The sequence below is a fragment of the Bactrocera neohumeralis genome, chromosome 3 (genome assembly GCF_024586455.1).
Source record: "Bactrocera neohumeralis isolate Rockhampton chromosome 3, APGP_CSIRO_Bneo_wtdbg2-racon-allhic-juicebox.fasta_v2, whole genome shotgun sequence".
Taxonomy (NCBI): domain Eukaryota; kingdom Metazoa; phylum Arthropoda; class Insecta; order Diptera; family Tephritidae; genus Bactrocera; species Bactrocera neohumeralis.
In genome coordinates, this window is record NC_065920.1 from 50,242,111 (window position 1) to 50,261,209 (window position 19,099).

General features: G+C 32.8%; 1 protein-coding gene across 3 annotated transcripts in view; it reads right to left on the reverse strand.

Moving 5' to 3' along the window:
* Positions 1–19,099, reverse strand: part of LOC126753369 (uncharacterized) — a 162,300-nt gene that overhangs the window by 58,982 nt on the left and 84,219 nt on the right. The gene's annotated exons all lie outside the window — the stretch shown is intronic.

The following is a 19,099-nucleotide window of genomic DNA, read 5'->3' on the forward strand; positions in this document are numbered from 1 at the left end:
GAAACTTTACCATTTTCTACAAATATAAGATACGAGCTCATGATTGAAGAAAATTCTTTCGAACTACCACTACTAACCAATTTTTCAAATTACAAAGTGAAAAAACTTAATATTTTTATATTTTTTAGCCTACCCTAGTCAATATTTTACATACATATTAAAAAATATGCATTAGGGTAGTTCTTAACCCTGGTCGGGTTCGCTATTTTGTTCCTTTTGCAAAACACTAGGATTGTTAGTCGAATCGAGCACGTCCAGGGTTAACAATATTTTTTTTCTTGTGATTTGGTGTTTTTAATGCCCTATATCGATACTACTACAGTTGAAGATTATTAAAACATATTCCAACTATTATGTAGTAAAAAAAAATATTTGTTTGCCCTCTTAAGGTAATTAACAAAAATTAACCAAAACTTCTATCTCTATAATATGCCATCCATCCATCAACGTCTCTGATTAACACAAAAATATGTACTATATACCATATACATATATATGAGGTTTTACCTATTTAGGTCATGAGATCAACCAACAAAAATCATTAACTTTACTTTGAAGAGCCACCCTAATGTATATGTAAACATATTGCCTTTTATTTTTTCGTCTGCTCTGACCAAATTGTAATTTATTACAATTGTTGCTAGTAAAATCGACGTGTTTTTGCTTGTTGAGGTCAAAAAGGGAAAATCGCTCGAGCAATTATTTGCCACAGACCACTGAAGATACCAAAAAAAAAGTACTATGTATAATAACGCCACTTTCCATAACAATTTTGCTAATGACATTGTCAACACCAAAAGGAATGCTAGCGTAAATATAGCTTGGTTAATGCCTGTGTATGTAAAGAGACTCCCGAATTGTTGTTAATTGTGGACAAAATTGGACAGTAAGTGAAGAAAGGCTTTTCTTAGCTCAAAAATTTTGATTTAATGATCTATGCTATATAAATTACAACAATACATGAAATAATTATTCCTTTAATAGTAATAAAGATATGGTAGCGCATCATAATACAGGTTTGGAGAACCATTATCTAATATCTAAGGCTAGAATAGCAGAATTGAAGTGATGTCAGGGGTTTTTTAACTAGAAATAACTTTAAGTATCCAAGGTCATCGAGCCGAGACTGAGAATATAGTCCTGGAATTAAATTTTAAGTCCAAAACGTATGTATTTCCGAAAAGCAATACATACAAATTTTATTCCAATAAAAAATGTAGCAAGTAGAAGGCTTCCAGTAAAAGGCATTAAGATATACTATTAGCATCTTATGTCTTGCATTCTTCAATATACCCAGCCGGTTCTGAATGTGTGAAACAACCCAACGAAAAGTATAATATTCACTTACTTAAATCCATAATAAATATTTTTTTGAAACCTCAATACTACATACAATATTCTTAGAGATCTATTAAATACATATTTAGGTGGAGAGTGGAATTTTCTGGAAAAGGAGAAGTGTATTGTCACTTTTCAGCTTTTCATTATATGTAAAATAATCGTCGATATTCTTACTTTTTGTCTCCATAATTAACTTTTTACTGAGCAGACTTTGGTAAAGTTGACAGAAATGATATAACTCCTTTTTCGCTGTAATTTGAAGTCAACCATTTCTTCATTTAGTCTTTCGAAAGCTGCGAAAACTTTCAAATTTGATAACAATATGTTAACACTAAAAGAAATACTATATGATCTCTAATCCAATCTAATCTAATATAATCTAAATACTGGATATGATCTCTAATCTATTTAATATCCTTTTCTGTCAGGACTATCGCAAACTGTGGGCAAATGTATCCAAAACCTTAAATCTTTGACAAATATGTTTTTGTTTTGCTGATACTTTTTGTATTGTTAAGGTTTAATTGTATTATCCTTTTCATTAATAATAATAATGTTTTTGAAAATGCTCAAAACCGTCATTGCGGAAAAGGTTCCCGTCTCAACTTGTGCAGAACAGAAATTTACGAAAGAAACTATAATTTCTTTCTCAGAGAGCGGACTTGTCAGCTGAATTAATATAATACTCGCATAATAAATATCAACTTACCAAGAAGGCTCTGTATGTAACGAATCTTCAATTTCAAATTAAGATTCTTCATGTAAAGAATCTTCAATTTCATATTCTACAGAATTAATTCTATTTTTCATCTTAACTCGAAAGTCAATACTCATAATAACCACGTAATTATGTAGCCAACACTAATTGATTGATGAGGCATCTCTGACAAATTTAACCAGTTTGAAATTTACACTTCATTGAGTAATCTTTTCAAATGCTCTTTAAACCCAAAAATACACACATAAATATTGTATATCTACGTATTTAAAAAAATTTACGTTATTCTGCACGCTGTTGCCAACTGACGAAAACTGTCAACGGTAATTTGATTGATTGACAATATTCCCACAACGGCATATGAATCACGATTACATAATTTTGTGGCAGAAAAGGCGGTTTCTAAAAACTACGCAGCTTCATACTTATGTATATTTATTGTTGTTTTAAAATATGGAGATGAGTAAAAAGAGTAAATTTTGTGAATGAAATCTTCAAGAGTTAAAGATTAACAGGTTGTGAATAATTTTCAGATTGCTTTAAGAATAATGGAAATGCTTTGAACACTTGACATGATAATTATATGAAGAGTCTTTTCCGAATTTGAAAATAATGAATGAATTGAACATCTCTAAATAGCCTCAAAGACTTAAAGCTCTCAATTTTGCACACGAAGTGGAAGAGGAATCACAGTTCCTCTGCGAAAAAGTTGTAGATCTTGTTATAAAATATTAGATAAGATTGCTTTTAAGTTTAACCAACTTGTTTAGTCTGGTGTGCTTTCAACTATTACTCTATAACGGATCATTTGCTGTCTCAATACCTGCGCAGATTTTGTAAGTAATAAAGAAGCAGAACGAAACTCCAAAACCACTTGTTTCTGCTTTTGGAATTGGAATGAGTTTATTGCCTTTTATTGGTTGCTTCTTAAGCCCTAGATATAAGATATAGTTTCATATAACTGAGGCGATTTTAGGAGGGAGTTAAGAACTTGTGATAGTGTTAGCTCTCGGAGTTCCATCTCTTTGCACGTGCGTTCCAAAGTAAACAGGACTTTTTGAAATTTGCTATGTCTATCTAGCGTCCCCTGGTGGTGCCATCTATATGTCGACTGGTGCGTTAAATCTGCTATCTTTATCGATTGTTCAGTGAGAATTTCATGACATTTCATTGATTGGAAGTGAAGTTATTGCATTTTAAGTGTCAGTATGTTTGTGTTATCGGTGCGAAAATGAGCTTCGAACAAAGAGCCAACATTAAATTTAGTTTTAAAATTGTTAAAAACAGAAACGTCACAATTGATGAAACAAGTTTATGGCGATGATTGCCTATCTCGTAGCAGAGTGATTTCAACGTTTTCAAAGTGGTCGTGAGGACATAAATGACGATCAACATGTGGGCCAATCAAAATTCGTGATCACCGGAAATTCCATCGAAACTGTGCGTGAATTCATCAAAAATCAGCCGAAATCATCATTGAAATTCATTTCTGGAAATGGAACTGAACATCTCCAAAACATCGATTTATCGTATTTTGACCGAACATTTGGGCTTATGAAAGGTGTGTGCACGGTTTGTTCCGCACAAATTGACTGACGACCAAAAATTGCTCAGAATCCAAAGAGGTCAAAAACTTCCTTTACAATATTGTGACTGGTGACGAAACGTAGTGATATGGCACCGTGCGACTTCTTCCTTTTCAGAAAAATGTATTTGCCCATTAAAAGAAAGCCTTATGCAGACGTAGAGGTCATTCAAAAGGCTTACACCGACATACTGGAAACCATACCGTCCAACGAGCTAAAACACTTGTTCGACAAGCTTTTGGACCGTGCAAAAAACTGACAAGTTAGAATAAAATTAATTATTTTTGCCGAAAAAAATTGTTCTCGACTCATTAGATTAAAAACTGGGCTTTAGCGATGATAATGTTTATACCTTCCATTGTCTTCCTCGACTACTAAACACTCTACAGATTTCGCTTTACCATGTTTCTGAAAGTGATTAGTTGTTATTCAAATACCATTTTCCTAAAGGTTCAAATCTATTCATCATCTACACTAGGCGAAAGTAATTTTCCGTTGTTCCAGGACCTGAGCTATTCCTCAAAGATCCATTGTTTAAAGCAACCATTGAAGGAGCTGAATGCTCATGGGCAGCTTATGTGAACTGTTCCCGATTGCTTTAACATACATTTATGAGCGCGTACACAGTTAATTAAATTTTCAGTCAGTTTATGGCATTTTTATGAAACATTAGTAAAGAAAATTAAATCACAGCTAAACTGAGCTGAAGTGAAACACAGATATGTAAGGCCAGTGCTGAAACCTTTGTAAATGGTACGAAGAAAAAAATCATAGTAGATCATCGAAAGATTAGGGTCCTTTACTGATATTAAGTTGAAATAAGGTAAACACAATAAATATTTTCTATCATAAAAATTACAGTTTATTTAAGGCATAACAAGTTACCGTAACTTGCATGTAAGAGCAAACAACTTTTTGTAAAAAATGAAAACATAAAAACCAAAAACTTTGTTCTCTGAATTTTTAACATAAATTTTGTGGTTATGTGAAAAAAGTGTCGAAAGTTGTGAATCTTTTTATTACCTACAACTTTGCCATTTAAACTTTTTCCATTACATTCATGGTTTTGCCAGAAAGAGAGATAAACCGTTTTTAGCGTTAAAGGATTCCACCTACCCGCTCCTTTTCTATTCACGACCTCATCACTATTTCCTATATCTCCCACTGGAGCACTGCGCCTCACCCGAAAAGAAAAATGTTTTTTCTTTAATTTTTGATATACAATATTTGCTTCGTCCTTCCTCAAATCATTTCATCCTACTAAAATTTTTTGGTGTACAAAAACTTTCGTCTCTGGCCTATCTTGTTTCTCCGATCTTAAGTTTCAGTAAATACTCGAAATTTAGCTTGCGAAATGAACTGTCAACTGAGAAAAAGGAAATTACAATCACACCGTCTCGAAATGGCAAAAACAATTTTTAAAAGATCAGCAAAGTAATGACAAATGATCAGCGAATCGTCTGAGCCACAGTGCTGCTCTTGGCCGACCAATGAGAGCCAGTGAAACAACTGACTGAACATTCCTGAACGCTCAAGCTAATGTTCAACAAATCAAGTCAAGCCTCTAATATTGAAAAAAAAAAAATATCTACATAGATACATATACATATTTATAACAAATATCTCCATAAGTGTCTTCCGTCATGTCCACAAATGGCCACTAACCGTTACTCAATAAATCTCTCACCCACATTTACGCACACAGTTGAAGGAATTACTCATCATACAAAAAGAGAAAAAGGAAATTTTGCAAAATGATGCGCAGACAGGCCAGATGACTAGCAACAAATGGATTCGCCCGCGAAACATGAATCATTGAATTACAAAAACAAAAGATAAATAAATTCGCATATGGAATTTGCGTATGAAAGTGAGAAAAATGACTTAATCGGAAACAGGTTTCTACTGTAAATATTTTTATAGCGCGAACAATGTATATACATACATACATTTGTATATATGTATATGCAAATGTATTAGTGCCATTTTTGTTTTATTACAGCCACAACAGGCAGCTGGCTGAAAGCTCAATATTTGCATATATTACATTTTCATTTCAAAATTGTAGAAATAGTTAGAATTTATAGATATCTCACTTTAAAATATTGTACAATATATACATATGTACATATGTATGTACTTAAGTGTGTAAATAATGACTCACAGCAGCACTTGCCATCGCTGCTGCTGCGCTGAGCTTGCGGCTGATCTCCATGCGACCTTTATAACGCCGTTTTAATTTCATGCCGGAATTGCGGCGCTGACATAAATTTATTCCACTTACAAATGTGACAGTTAAATGCGCTAAATACACATACACTTGCACATATAAGGTAAACACATATGAAGCCACGAACATTTATTTATTTAGAGTCTTTTTTTTGAACAATAGAAATTTAATAGCTGCGTGTGTTTGCGGCTGAGCGTGGGTGTCATAAGGTCAATCGTTCACCTCCAGTAACCTAACACCGCGCAGCATTCACTCCAAGCGTATTTGTTGTTGCAGTTTAATTTTAAATATTTTTTTCTAAATATTATTTTCTGTTTTTTATTATTATTTTTTTTTTTACACCACTTCATTACTGTTAGTTGTCGCAATTATGCGGTTAATTGTCGTGCTACGAGTAGAGCAAAAATATTACAGTTAAGGTGAACGGTAAATAAGTGTTTGCGCCACTAACCTGAGGTGACAGATTAACGGTATAAAAGTTGCTAAAAAGTGGACAAAAAAAATTAGACGAAATAAGTAATTAAAATAATAGAATATATGGAGTTGTTTTCATTGGTAAGCAAAGCGTGGTTTTAATTTGACATTTGTGAGAGAATGGTCTTCTTTTAAAAAACCTTGTAGACCGGTGAATCGAACAGATAACTGGTATAAAACAAAAAAAATGGCATAAGGAAGTAGAACGAGACTAGAATAGAAAACTTCATGACGGATTGTATTACATTTGTACTTTTTATACCCTGAACAGGGTACATTAAGTTTGTCACGAAGTTGGCAACACCCAGAAGGAAGCGTCGGAGGGCCTATTAAGCGTATATATAAATGATCAGTATGTCGAGCTGAGTCGATTTAGCCATGTCCGTCTGTCTGTATATATACGAACTAGTCCCTCAGTTTTTAAGATATCGCTTTGAAATTTGGCAAACGTCGTTTTCTCTTCAAGAAGCTGCTCATTTGTCGGAACTGCCGATATTGGACCACTATAACATATAGCTGCCATACAAACTGAACGATCGGAATCAATTTCTTATATGGAAAACCTTCACATTTGACAAGATATATTTGGTATAGATTATCTTCTAAGGCAACAATGTAATCTCCGAAATTGTTCAGATCGGTTAACTATAGCATATAGCTGCCATACAAACTGAATGATCGGAGTCAAATACTTGCATGGGAAACTTCCTAATTTGACGATATATCTTCAAGAAATTTGGCATGGATTACTGCTTAAGGTAACAATATAATCTCCGAAAAAATTGTTCAGATCGGATTACTATAGCGTATAGCTTCCATACAAACTGAACACATAGTTACTAAGAGAAATGCACCTGTGAAGGGTATTTAGCTTCGGTGCAACCGAAGTTAACGTTTTTTCTTGTTTTGACAATAGAAAAATGTTTAAATGTAGTCGATTTAGCGAGCAGAAATCTGACAACTCAATAACTGCTAGGTTTGGCAAGCAGAATACACTTAAATGATGTTATTGGTTTAATATGATCACAAGTTGCAGCCACGACATCACATATGATCTTTAGATTTAGACGCATATGGCTTTAGATTGTTTTTGTTTTTATACCTTAACTCTCGTCTTATACTTTCTTCAATGTTACTTGCAATGTAGTAACTGTAGATCACTGCAGAAACGGCGCTATTCGACTGTAGAGAAGGAAATTTGTGTTTATGACTATCTGCTTTCTCTAGCTCACTGAATTGACTCTCCAAGGCAATAATTTAAGTAGCAAATTTCCAGTATCCCAGTTGAGAGTCCACTTACTGCTTTTGAAAGATGAATATATCAAAGACTACTGATTCTGCATAGAAATTTGCCACGCCTTGACAACGCTATGCCTAACATCACTAAGAAAACGATAATTACTACAAGGAGCTTTTCAAAGTAAACAGGACTTAAAAAATAACAGAACAAGTGTTTTTTTCGGCAAAATCAATTTATTTTATTCAAAATAGTCTCCTTCTGCTTCAATACAGCTTTTTGCACGGTCCAAAAGCATGTTGAAGGAGTGTTTTAGCTCGTTGGCCGGTATGACCGCCAGTATGCCGGTGCAAGCCTTTTAAATGGCCTCTATGTCTGCATAACGCTTTCCTTTCATGGGCAAATGCATTTTTTCGAAAAAGAAGAAGTCGCACGGTGCCATATCAGGTGAATACGGGGAGTGGTTAATGGTTAAAATGTGATTTTTCGTCAAATAATCGTCCTTCGAATGTTGAATTTTGAGCAATTTTTGGTCGTCAGTCAATTTGTTCGGAACAAACCCTGCATACACCTTTCGTAAGCCCAAATGTTCGATCAAAATGCGATAAATCGATGTTTTGGAGATGTTCAATTCCATTTCCATAAATTTCAATGATAATTTCGGCTGATTTTCGATGAATTTCACGCACAGTTTCGGTGGTGGATTTCCGGTGATTCCGGTGACGGATTTTGATTGGTCCATTTGTTGATCGTCATTTATGTCCTCACGACCACTTTGAAAACGTTGAAACTACTCGTGCACTCTGCTATGGGATAGCCAATCATCGCTATAAACTTGTTTCATAAATTGAAACGTTTCGGTAAAAGTTTTACTAATTTTAAAACAAAATTTAATGTTGGCTCTTTGTTCGAAGCTCATTTTCGCACCGATGGCACAAACATACTGACACTTAAAACTCATTAACTTCACTTCCAATAAATGAAATGTCATAAAATTCTCACTGGACAATCGATAAAGATAGCAGATTCTAATGCACCAGTCGACATATATGTAGAGGGCGCCACCAGGGGCGCTGGATTCAAAAAGTCTTGTTTACTTTGAAACCCACCTTGTATGTTTTTAGTAATTTTTAATTTAGCTGATATTTTATTTTTAATATTTAAATTGGTAAAAATAATTTTTTCTTTCACTTTTGTATTGTTGTATTTTAATTTGTTTTAAAATACTTTTTTTAGTAATATAAAAACATTGGTGATAATATGTGTACTTTTATTTTACTTTACTTTTTTACTAACTTGCAAATACTAAAATTAAAATCTCATTTTGCTTAATCCTCTCAATTTACATTAGCCCATAAAAATTTAAATTTTAATTACTTTAGTCCCGCCAAAATTTCGCACAAACTAGTCTCTTCATTCAAAGAACATTTTTGCGCTATAAATTTCGAATTTCATTATAATAGCTGGAAAACCAGCTGCCTGTTTTTGTATTTGAAAAAACAACAATAATCAATTCGAGAATAACAAAAACGGCGCATTTAAATTTAATTGCCTTAACTGGCATAAAATCACATGCGCCAATAAACAAGCGCATATCAAGCTAAACAAGTTAATTTTTGTCAAAATGTATAATACAAAAAACTGGATTTGTTTAAAAAACGACAATTTGCTCATATACCACACATATACAAACTAAATTATTGAAACGGAATTTTGCGTTGTGAAAATTTTAATGAGCTCATGCGAATGCTATGCGTTATTCGCACTATTTATGGTTAGACTAGTGCTAAGTGTGTGAAGGAAAAAAATTAGAAAAAGTTAAAACGAAAAAAAAAATTAAAAAAAAAAATATTTTCATTAACAAACGAGATAGCAACAAAAACAAAATATTAATATAAAACACCGTGCTAAAAATATAATATCAGAATACGACTATTTTACAATAAGGCGCCATTTACTAATATACATATGTACATACGAGTATACATATGTTTTTTTATTTGCATGTCATTGACGCTTAAAAATTTAGATGTTCATTTTGTTATATTTTCAAATATTTTTTATGCCCATTTGTGCAATTAGCGTATTGTTAATGTGAATGCATCACATTTCAGCTCAACTGTAGCATTTGTGTGCGGGATGCCTGTTTGTTGGAGCAATAAGTTTGTGACATCTGTCATTCAGCTGGGCGCTAATTTCATTAGCGAAAACGTGATGATGAAAATTCAATTCTACTAATGGAAACGAAAAGCATTGCTTATGTAAAAAAAATATTTTTTTATAAATACTCTTATATTTAAAGGTCACATAGACACACGATGGAAACAAAACGGAAACACTTGTGAAACATTATTTTAAAAAAGAAAAAAAAAAAATCCAAAAATATTTAAAAACTTAAGTTTAACTGAAATTTGCAGAAATTTAATAAAATAAAATTAAATAACACCAAAACCTAAATCGTATAAAAAATTTTGTTTTTACTTTTTAAAGCAAAATTATGGCAAAAAAAAAGGATCAAGACTGATGCTTTTCATCAAATTCCATTATTAATATCGAGACATTTTACGCTACTTTTTGTTAGAAAAAATTTACAATTTATTAAAACAAAAATAGAGTTTATACCAAAGTAATTGAAATTATAGCAAAGCATTATTTTTTATTAATACTAAGTTTTCTTTTTCAAAAACTAATTTAACTTTGATAAATTTTTAAATTTGAAATTATTTGAATAATTTGAACTACAAAACATACACAACAATTTTAATAAACAGAAAATGAAATTATAATTTTTTGTTCCAAAATATTATATAAAAATTTATAGCAAAATAAAATTTTTTATTTATGCATAATTTTTTTTTCGAAAAAAGAAAAATTGGGGCGAAGGCCTAAGTAACCATTTTCCTTTAGTTTCCTAGTCCTCTGTAAAATTATTTAATGGTTATACTTAAAATAAATAAAATAAAAATAAAAGATTTTTTCGAAAGAGTTAAAAAAAAAAAATGAATTTTAAATTTGAAATCAATTTAATTGCATAGCAAACAAAACAGTTTTAAAAAACAAAAATTTAAGTGATAAATTTTTTGTTCAAAATATAAAATGTTATAGCAAAAATATATTCTTTTTCGTTTTTTTCGTAGTAATAATTTTTGTTTTTGCAAGTCATTAAAAAAACTTATTGAAGCCGCTTAATTTTGAGTTAAAAAATTAGTTAAATTAAAGAAATTGGATGCCAAAGTTTTTGATAATTTCAAAACTGAAAACAAAAAAGTCATTAAAAAACTTATTTATACCGTTCAATTTTAAATTAAATAATTAATTTAATTAAAAAATTAGATTCTAAGAAAATTAATTAAATTAAAAAAATTATATTCTAAAACAAAATTTGAAAATTTCAAAACTGAAATTTAAAATTTTTATTTTTCAATTTAAAATTTTTAATTTTCCAAAAATAGTTAAACAAACTAAGACCACCTATTTTTGAGACACAGTAATACGGCAAGTTTACGCCTAATTTCCTGAATGATTTTTTTTTCTTTAAGATGAAAACTAGTTTTTTTTTTAAGTTGAATATTTACATATTTTTATATAAATTTCGAGATTTTGTGAAAAGCTCTTTTTTCAAAATTAATATATTTTTTAATTACCTACAACTTTGCTATATTGAAATTTTCTATAGGACTTGTAGTTTTAACGGAAAGAAGATAAACCGTTTTTAGCCATTAAGCCACATCATTTTCTTTCCTCTTACTGACCTCACATTACCTTTAAATTATGTTTCCTTTCATTTTTGTTATTTTATCCTTCGTTTCTAATGGATTTCAACCAACCAAATTTTTTTTCCATTTTTACCATTTTGTAATCATTGGATTTAACATAATTTGTGGGGTTTTCGGTTATTACAAAGTAAAATTTCCGAAAATCATTTTAATTGTTCTCCAAAACATTTACTATTTTCGATATTCTCAATAGCCTCAGCACTCATTTAGAATAATTTTATGTATATCTAATAATTGATATGTCAAAGCTAAAAAAAGATTGTTTCGTCCCCGAAGAAATATCATGAAAATCACTTTTACCATTAGCACACCTGATTCGAACTTCAGCCCGTCATCGGTCCATATTTCTGCAAAAATGATGCCGGTGAGAACGTAGCCGTCAATGGTGTCCGTTATCGCGTCATGATAACCGATTATTTGAATCCTGAAGGTGAACCTCGTTTTCTCGGTGATATTTAGTTCCAAGAATATTTATTGAGAGAACACTTTGGTGAGTAAATTATTTCACGTTTTGGCCCGGTCGATTGGCCATCAATATCTTGTGATATTACATCATTAGACTTTTTTCTGTGGGGATGTGTAAAGTCTTAAATATATGCGAACAATTCCATTTCAATTCAGGCCTTGGAGAAAAACATCACATGTGTCATTCGCCAGTTACCAGTCGAAATGCTCGAACGAGTCATCGAAAATCGGACTCAACGGATTGACCATCTGAGACGATCTGAGCGCAAGATTTGAAAGAGATAATTTAAAAAAAAGATATGCCGAAGAATGTTCTTTCGAATGATAATACACATTTCCCATTAAATTTGAAGTTTCTGTGGTGTTCTTTCTTTAAAAAAGTAGGGAACCTGGAAATGTATCATCCTTTATATTACAGACACAAAATAATATTATATGGAAAGAGTTTCTTAATATTCAATTACCAGCGACACCTAATTACTATTAATAATTCTATTTAGATTTTTGAAAGATTTGAAAAATAATTTTTAATTGTGGCTATACTTCGGAAGGCTAATCCAAATCTCGGATTATTTTTATGCGTGGAAAGATATCCATATAAACTTTTTAAACCATTCCAAGACGGTATTACATTACTTCACATCAAATCAAGTCTGCCACCATTCTTTACCTCATGCCTGTCTCTTTGCCTATACTTTATATTTATATATACATATATGTATATACATGGTAAATAGACCATAAAAAGTCATAAAACAAAGCGTTGACTGAAAGCACTAAAGTAAACACTCGAGTGCAGCAGTAATATATGCTTACGGGCTTAACTATAAGTCAAATATTTATGTTGCCACTGTAAGAGCTACAAAGTGAATGCTGAGTAGTATTCAATTACACTTGAAGTTAAAAATAAAGAAATGAGTAAATTTGCGCATTTCGAAGAAGAAGCTGTGTAGTCACCCACTTTCACCCATGCAGACAATGGATGAAAGAGCTTTCAGCAAAAAAAAAAAATAAAATAAAAAATAAAAATACAAAATATATGTAGAAGTAAGAAAAAAATACGAAAAAGTTAATTACTCATATTATAAAAATGTTGTGACAAAAGTTGCGAAATTATACTATAACAAACGTGCATATACATACTTACATTACAACTTTTGGAAAAATTATTTGTTGTAATTATATTTTTCTTAATATTTTTCACTCAAATAATTTGTAGATTTCATCATCAATTGCTAAACAGCAAATTTGCCGACATTTGTGACAGCTGAACTTGAATTAACCCGTCAAATATCTATGTACGTATACATATGTATGTGTGTCATAAGTGATTTCTCAATGTCTCCGCTTTCAACAGCCTAAAAACTAACGGCCAACTGTCAACTTTACATTTTCGCTTATGGCTGGACATAATTTTTGTTTTTTGGCGCTTCCACTTTACACACTCATTTAGTAAGTGTTTGAATAAATTTAGCAACTTGACACCCGAATAGACAAGAACAGCTGCTCGCTGTCAAATTGCTGCTAATTAACATTAGTGACGCTGTCAAAAGTTTGAAGTGCCTGTTTATGTCAGTGCTTACATGTGCTTGTAAATGGTATGCTTGCGTTAGAATTTCGTTTTTTTATAATTTGAAAATTCTTATTTAATACTTTTAATGTAAGTTGAACAAAATTATGTAAGCATTTTGCTAATTTCAATTTAAAATTTGAAAAAAATATTTTATTTCATTTTCGAAAAAGTTTTATGTTGCCTCTGGCACATATCGGATGGCAGTGAGAGTTAAATTTTAATAAAAAAACTTCTTGTAATAAAAATATAATAATTTATCTTAGGTTTTCACTGCAAAATTAACTTTTTGTTTAAAAAATGTTCAAGGAAAACATGTGAAGTTTAAATAATTAAATAGTCATTGAAAAAACATCGAACATTCCTGCGTTAAAATAGTAATATTAAATTGGTAAATTAGCTTTAGAACCAGTAGAAAATGTGATTTTCAACAGCAAAACTTTAAAAGTAACAAATATTGCGCCACCTAGCGTAACTTTTAGACAAAAGTCGAAGTCAAAAGTCTAGTGAAAAAAAATCTCGACTCAAAAATCCGCGCTAATTTTAGAGTATAATGATCACTTTTCATAAAAGTTTTCCTGTAAATAGAGTTGTCCACTATAGGTAGATATGTAGAGTGGACGTCTGATGACCTAGACCTTTTGAAGGCTCATTGTGAAATCTCAATTCACTAAAATCGTATCAATCTATTATATCCTCTCTGAACCATTCAGTGCTCCTGATTGAAATTCATTAGTACAAAAATTTTTATAAGTTCCGAGACACTGTGAAGAACCCTTGGAACGATAGTTGTTGTTTTCCTATAAAAAGCTTTGCATTCGCTCTTATTTTATAAGGTGTCCCCAGTCCGCTGTCATGTCTGCCAATTAGAAAGTGATCTGTTAACACTCCTACTAGAGTTATTATGTCATTTCTTTTTAATTTTAATAGTTGGCATGTTCGGTCATTCATCCTATGTTTGCCTGTTTGTTGTTCATATTAGGGATTGACTTCACCGATACTCAGATTAAATATTTACAAGCAACCATAAAAATTCCTTCTATGTCGGAGTCTAATTGTAGGGTGATGCCTGTTGTGTCTAGTTGTTTAACTTGAAAATTACCAGGAATATCGCTAAGTTCTGAAAGCCATGCGTCAACTATATGTACGCATCAAAACTTATAGTCTATAGGTAGGCTAGTCTATAGATAGACTAGAAGTTCTTTTGCAGTTTGTTATGAGAGACGCCAGTTTTTAATTCCTTCCGGTTTTGTTTCAAAGAAAATTTTACATACATTTTTCTTGTATGTTTTGAACTATTCCATGTCGGAAATCATTTTTAAGGGAAGCTAACTTCTGAAAATAAATCATGTTGTTACTAGAGTGACAGAAAAAATGAGCAAGAGTAGAGATCAAGAAGAATTTGAGTTTTGTTTTCTGTTCTTTTAAAATACAACTTAGATGCTCAAAATACATACATATGTAACTAACGGTAGGCAATTTAGAATGTTTTTCTTAATTCATAAGTGTTAATGGACTTGATTGTCTAAGGTTAGTAGAGGCGAGTTATTTTGCCTTCTCATTATATGCTTTACCGAGAAATGTTCCCATGTTATTCTGGCATTACAGACTTATCGAATGCTATAGACTAATATTATTGTCAAAAAAGTTTTATTTTCAGGTTCATAATTTCTGTTTTATTCGTCGCATTTGGAGCTATACATGTTTGGAAAGCTCATTCACGCGCTAACATTGTTTGATTGATTGTCGTTTCTTTTAAGTCGTTTCTATTGTCCAAACATGGAGCAAAATAAAGTACGGCATATTTTACATTTCTACTACGATAAAGGCAAAAATGCATCTCAAAATAAATAAAATTTGTATTTATGGACCCGATACAGTTTCCATTTCACCGCAAAGTGTTCTGTTTCAACGTTTTCGTTCTGGTGTAGAGGTGGTCGAAGATGCTTTTTGCTCCGAAATCCTGTCGTCGAGACTTGAACAAAATCGCTCAAATGTCGAATTAGACCGGCATAGTTAAGCAAGCAACTGATCGGTAAAAGTTGGGACAATCTGTCATCAAAAACTCATTTCAATTTCAATAAAAAAAAAAAAATTCAATAAAAATACCGCAAGACTTTTTTGACAACCCATTATGTACCGAACTAACTGGTATAAATGGAATAAACTGGTATAAAATAAAGATATAAGAATAATACAGTATATGCTCTCTCTCACATTAAAATTGTTTCATAAGAGATGAGAAATTACGCATAGAAAGTAGAGAATTTGAGACGAGTATTTTTATTAGCAACAAGAGTATTTGAGTGAAAACAAATCATGTTGTATGGGTAAAGACATACTTGTATGGTTCAAGAGATTTAATAAAGAGTTCTAATAAAATACGCGAAAATGTAGATTTTGTTGTCAGTCCGGGACAAATTTGATCAGATGATATGTATATATAGCATGCCTTTGAAAACATGTGTCTCATCACCGCAATGGGTCCTTAATATAGAGTGAAAAAATTTAGTTTTCTGTTGTCAGTCCAGGTCAAATTTGAACCGAAGGTATGTACATATTATATAGTATATTGAAAACATATGCCCCATCATCGGTGTAGGTCTTTAACCTAGTGTGACTTGAAAAGTTACGTAATTTCACAATTTCCTGACAATTAAAACTTTTCCAACACACAAATTAAATTTTACATAATTAAAATAAAACTTTAGACTTGAGATTAACGGCTACTTGGCTGCTTTTCCGCAGCTCGTAGAAATGACAAAAATGCTACAAAACAGCTTGGCAAGCGCTCGCTGCTAATTTAATGCCAAAAGTCGCATGTTCAGGCGCATATTTGTTGTTGTAGTCCATTATTTTATTTAATTATTATTTTGCATTTTTCCAACAACATTTCTTTTTTATTACAACAACATTTTTTTTTACAACAATAGCTGTGCTGTGGATCAAGTGTGTGAATAATGCTGTTTAGCCACATTTTTATCACTCATTAGCTGAGCGCCACTTACGGCACTTTTAATTAAGCTCATTGCTTTCAATGCTTTTATTTTCGTAGACAACTGATCTACGCAAACACATACACATATACATATCATACATATGTATATATAAATATTTGGAATATGTTGCAAGCACTGCATAAAATTAAGCAACATTGTAAAGAGTCGAAATGTGTGTATGTATGTTTGCAAGTGCGCGCGTCTACAATTGCAAAGTTGCAGTTATGCGCCGACAATCGGCATGCGATCTATTGCATAATTAGAAAGCTGTTAGCATTTCGAATGTTGAACTTGTATTACACCTAAAAAAATGTAATAATAGACTAACTATAGAAGTGCAAGCAAAAAATTTGATTTCAAACATTTTATGGAAATTAAGTTGCGTCACCTGACTGACGTCTGAGACGGTCAGTCAATAAAAAACAGTGCAATTGAATGAAGTGATTGTTGTTTTAACTCGCAAGGGGAACTTATAAATACTTGAAAGTGAAGTAAACTTTTTTACTTAAGCCTTGGAAGGGAAAGCTTTGTGAGCCTGTGAAAGCTCCGATGGCTGATCTCAGTTCAAAAATTTAAGAATTGCGCTTTCATGTAGCAATAAACACTTGAAAGCAAAGTAAACCTTCCTACTTTAGCTTTGGAAGGGAAAGCTTTGAGCACCTGTGAAAGCTCAGATTGAAAATTTACAATAAAGCTTTCATATCGCAATGAAGCGCTAATCATTAATTAACTAATCATTACTTCTTCTTAATTGGCGTAGACACCGCTTATTTATCAAGCGAGTTAACAACAGCGCGCCAGTCGTTTCTTCTTTTGGCTACGTGGCGCCAATTGGATATTCCAAGCGAAGCCAGGTCCTTCTCCACTTGGTCTTCCTCTTCCTCTGCTTCCCCCGGCGGGTACTTCGAATAATTTCAGATGGAGTGTTTCGTCCATTCGGACAAGTTGACCTTAGCCGCTGTCTTTTAATTCGCTGAACTATGTCAATGTCGTCGTATATCTCGTACAGCTCATCGTTCCATCGAATGCGATATTCGCCGTGTCAATGCTCAAAGGACCATAAATCTTTCGCCTTGAACTTTTCTCTCGAAAACTCGCCGTCGACTCATCGGTTGTTGACATCGTCCAAGACTCTGCACCATATAGCAGGACAAAATTATGACTTATAGAGTTTGGTTTTTGTTTGTCGAGAGAGGACTTTGTCAATTGCCTACTCGAAGCACCTGTTGGCAAGATTTATCCTGCGTTGGATTTCCAGGCTGACATTGTTGGTGGTGTTTACACTGGTTCCAATTAGACGAAACTATCTACAACTTCAAAGTTATGACTATCAACAGTGACGTGAGTGCCAAGTCGCGAGCGCAACGACTGTTTGTTTGATGACAGGAGATATTTCGTCTTGCCCTCGTTCACTGCCAGACCCATTTGTTTTGCTTTCTTGTCGTCTGGAGAAAGCAGAACTAACGCCGAGTTAAGCATGATATCAATATCATCGGCATTCGCCAGTACTGTACACTCTTATAGAAGATGGTACCTTTTCAATTTAGTTCTGCAGCTCGAACTATTTTCTCCAGAAGCAGGTTGAAAAAGTCGCACGATAGGGAATCGCCTTGTCTGAAACCTCGTTTGGTATCGAACGGCTCGGAGAGGTCCTTCCCGATTCTGACGGAGCTTTTGGTGTTGCTCAACGTCAGCTTACACAGCCGTATTAGTTTTGCGGGGATACCAAATTCAGACATCGCGGCATAGAGGCAGCTCCTTTTCGTGTTGTCAAAGGCAGCTTTGAAATCGACGAAGAGTGGTGCGATTCTCCTTTCACGGGTCTTTTCGATTTGGCGCATGGTGAACTAATCATTACAATTCTTTAAAAACTTTCGAAACAGACTGCTTTTGCGTCGATGCAGCCCTCCTAGCGCGATTTCTAAACATTGAAGGCGTCACGGAAGGCATTCTCCGGAATAGCCTTCAGAGTCGAGGTGCATGCTGCTTTTCAAGGAAATAAAAGAATGCGAAGGGGCCACATCTGGGCTGTAGGGCGGCTGCGGAAGCGGTCCAATCGGCTGCGATGTCTTGTCGGACCCGATTGACCCTTCGTTTGAGTCTCTTGAGGATTTCCACGTAAAACTTGGCTTTGAAGGTTTGTTCAGGAGGAACAAATTCATGGAGGACGATGCCTTGATGTCAAAAAAGACAATGAGCATCGTTTTCACTTTGGATTTGCTCATTCTTTCCTTTTGTGGGTGAGAAGACGCCGGCGTGTGCCACTCGAAAGATTACCATTCGTATAAAATTTTGTACATCGTTCATATAATGAATGCACAATTAAATAAAATTAACTTAACTAAAAAAATATTTTATAGTTTCATTTATTAACGGCCTGAACTTGTAACAGAACTTATGGCAAGACTAAGTATGTATGTACAAAGATATTTCAACTACGTTTAAAATATTATCTTGAAGGGGTTGAACAATCATGCTAATGATTTAGTGTTGTTATAATAGCTCCAAAAATGTTTTGTTCAAAAGTTCAAAGTTCAAATTAACTCGGGGATTTATTGAAAGCTTGTTATTTCATTTCATCTAAAATAATATACTGATATCAATAATTCTGCAAACATACTTGAACTGTTGACTCACATAAAACTTTTTTGGTTGGTTTACGTTGAACTATTTTTTGTGGCACAACACTTGGGAGCTTTTGTA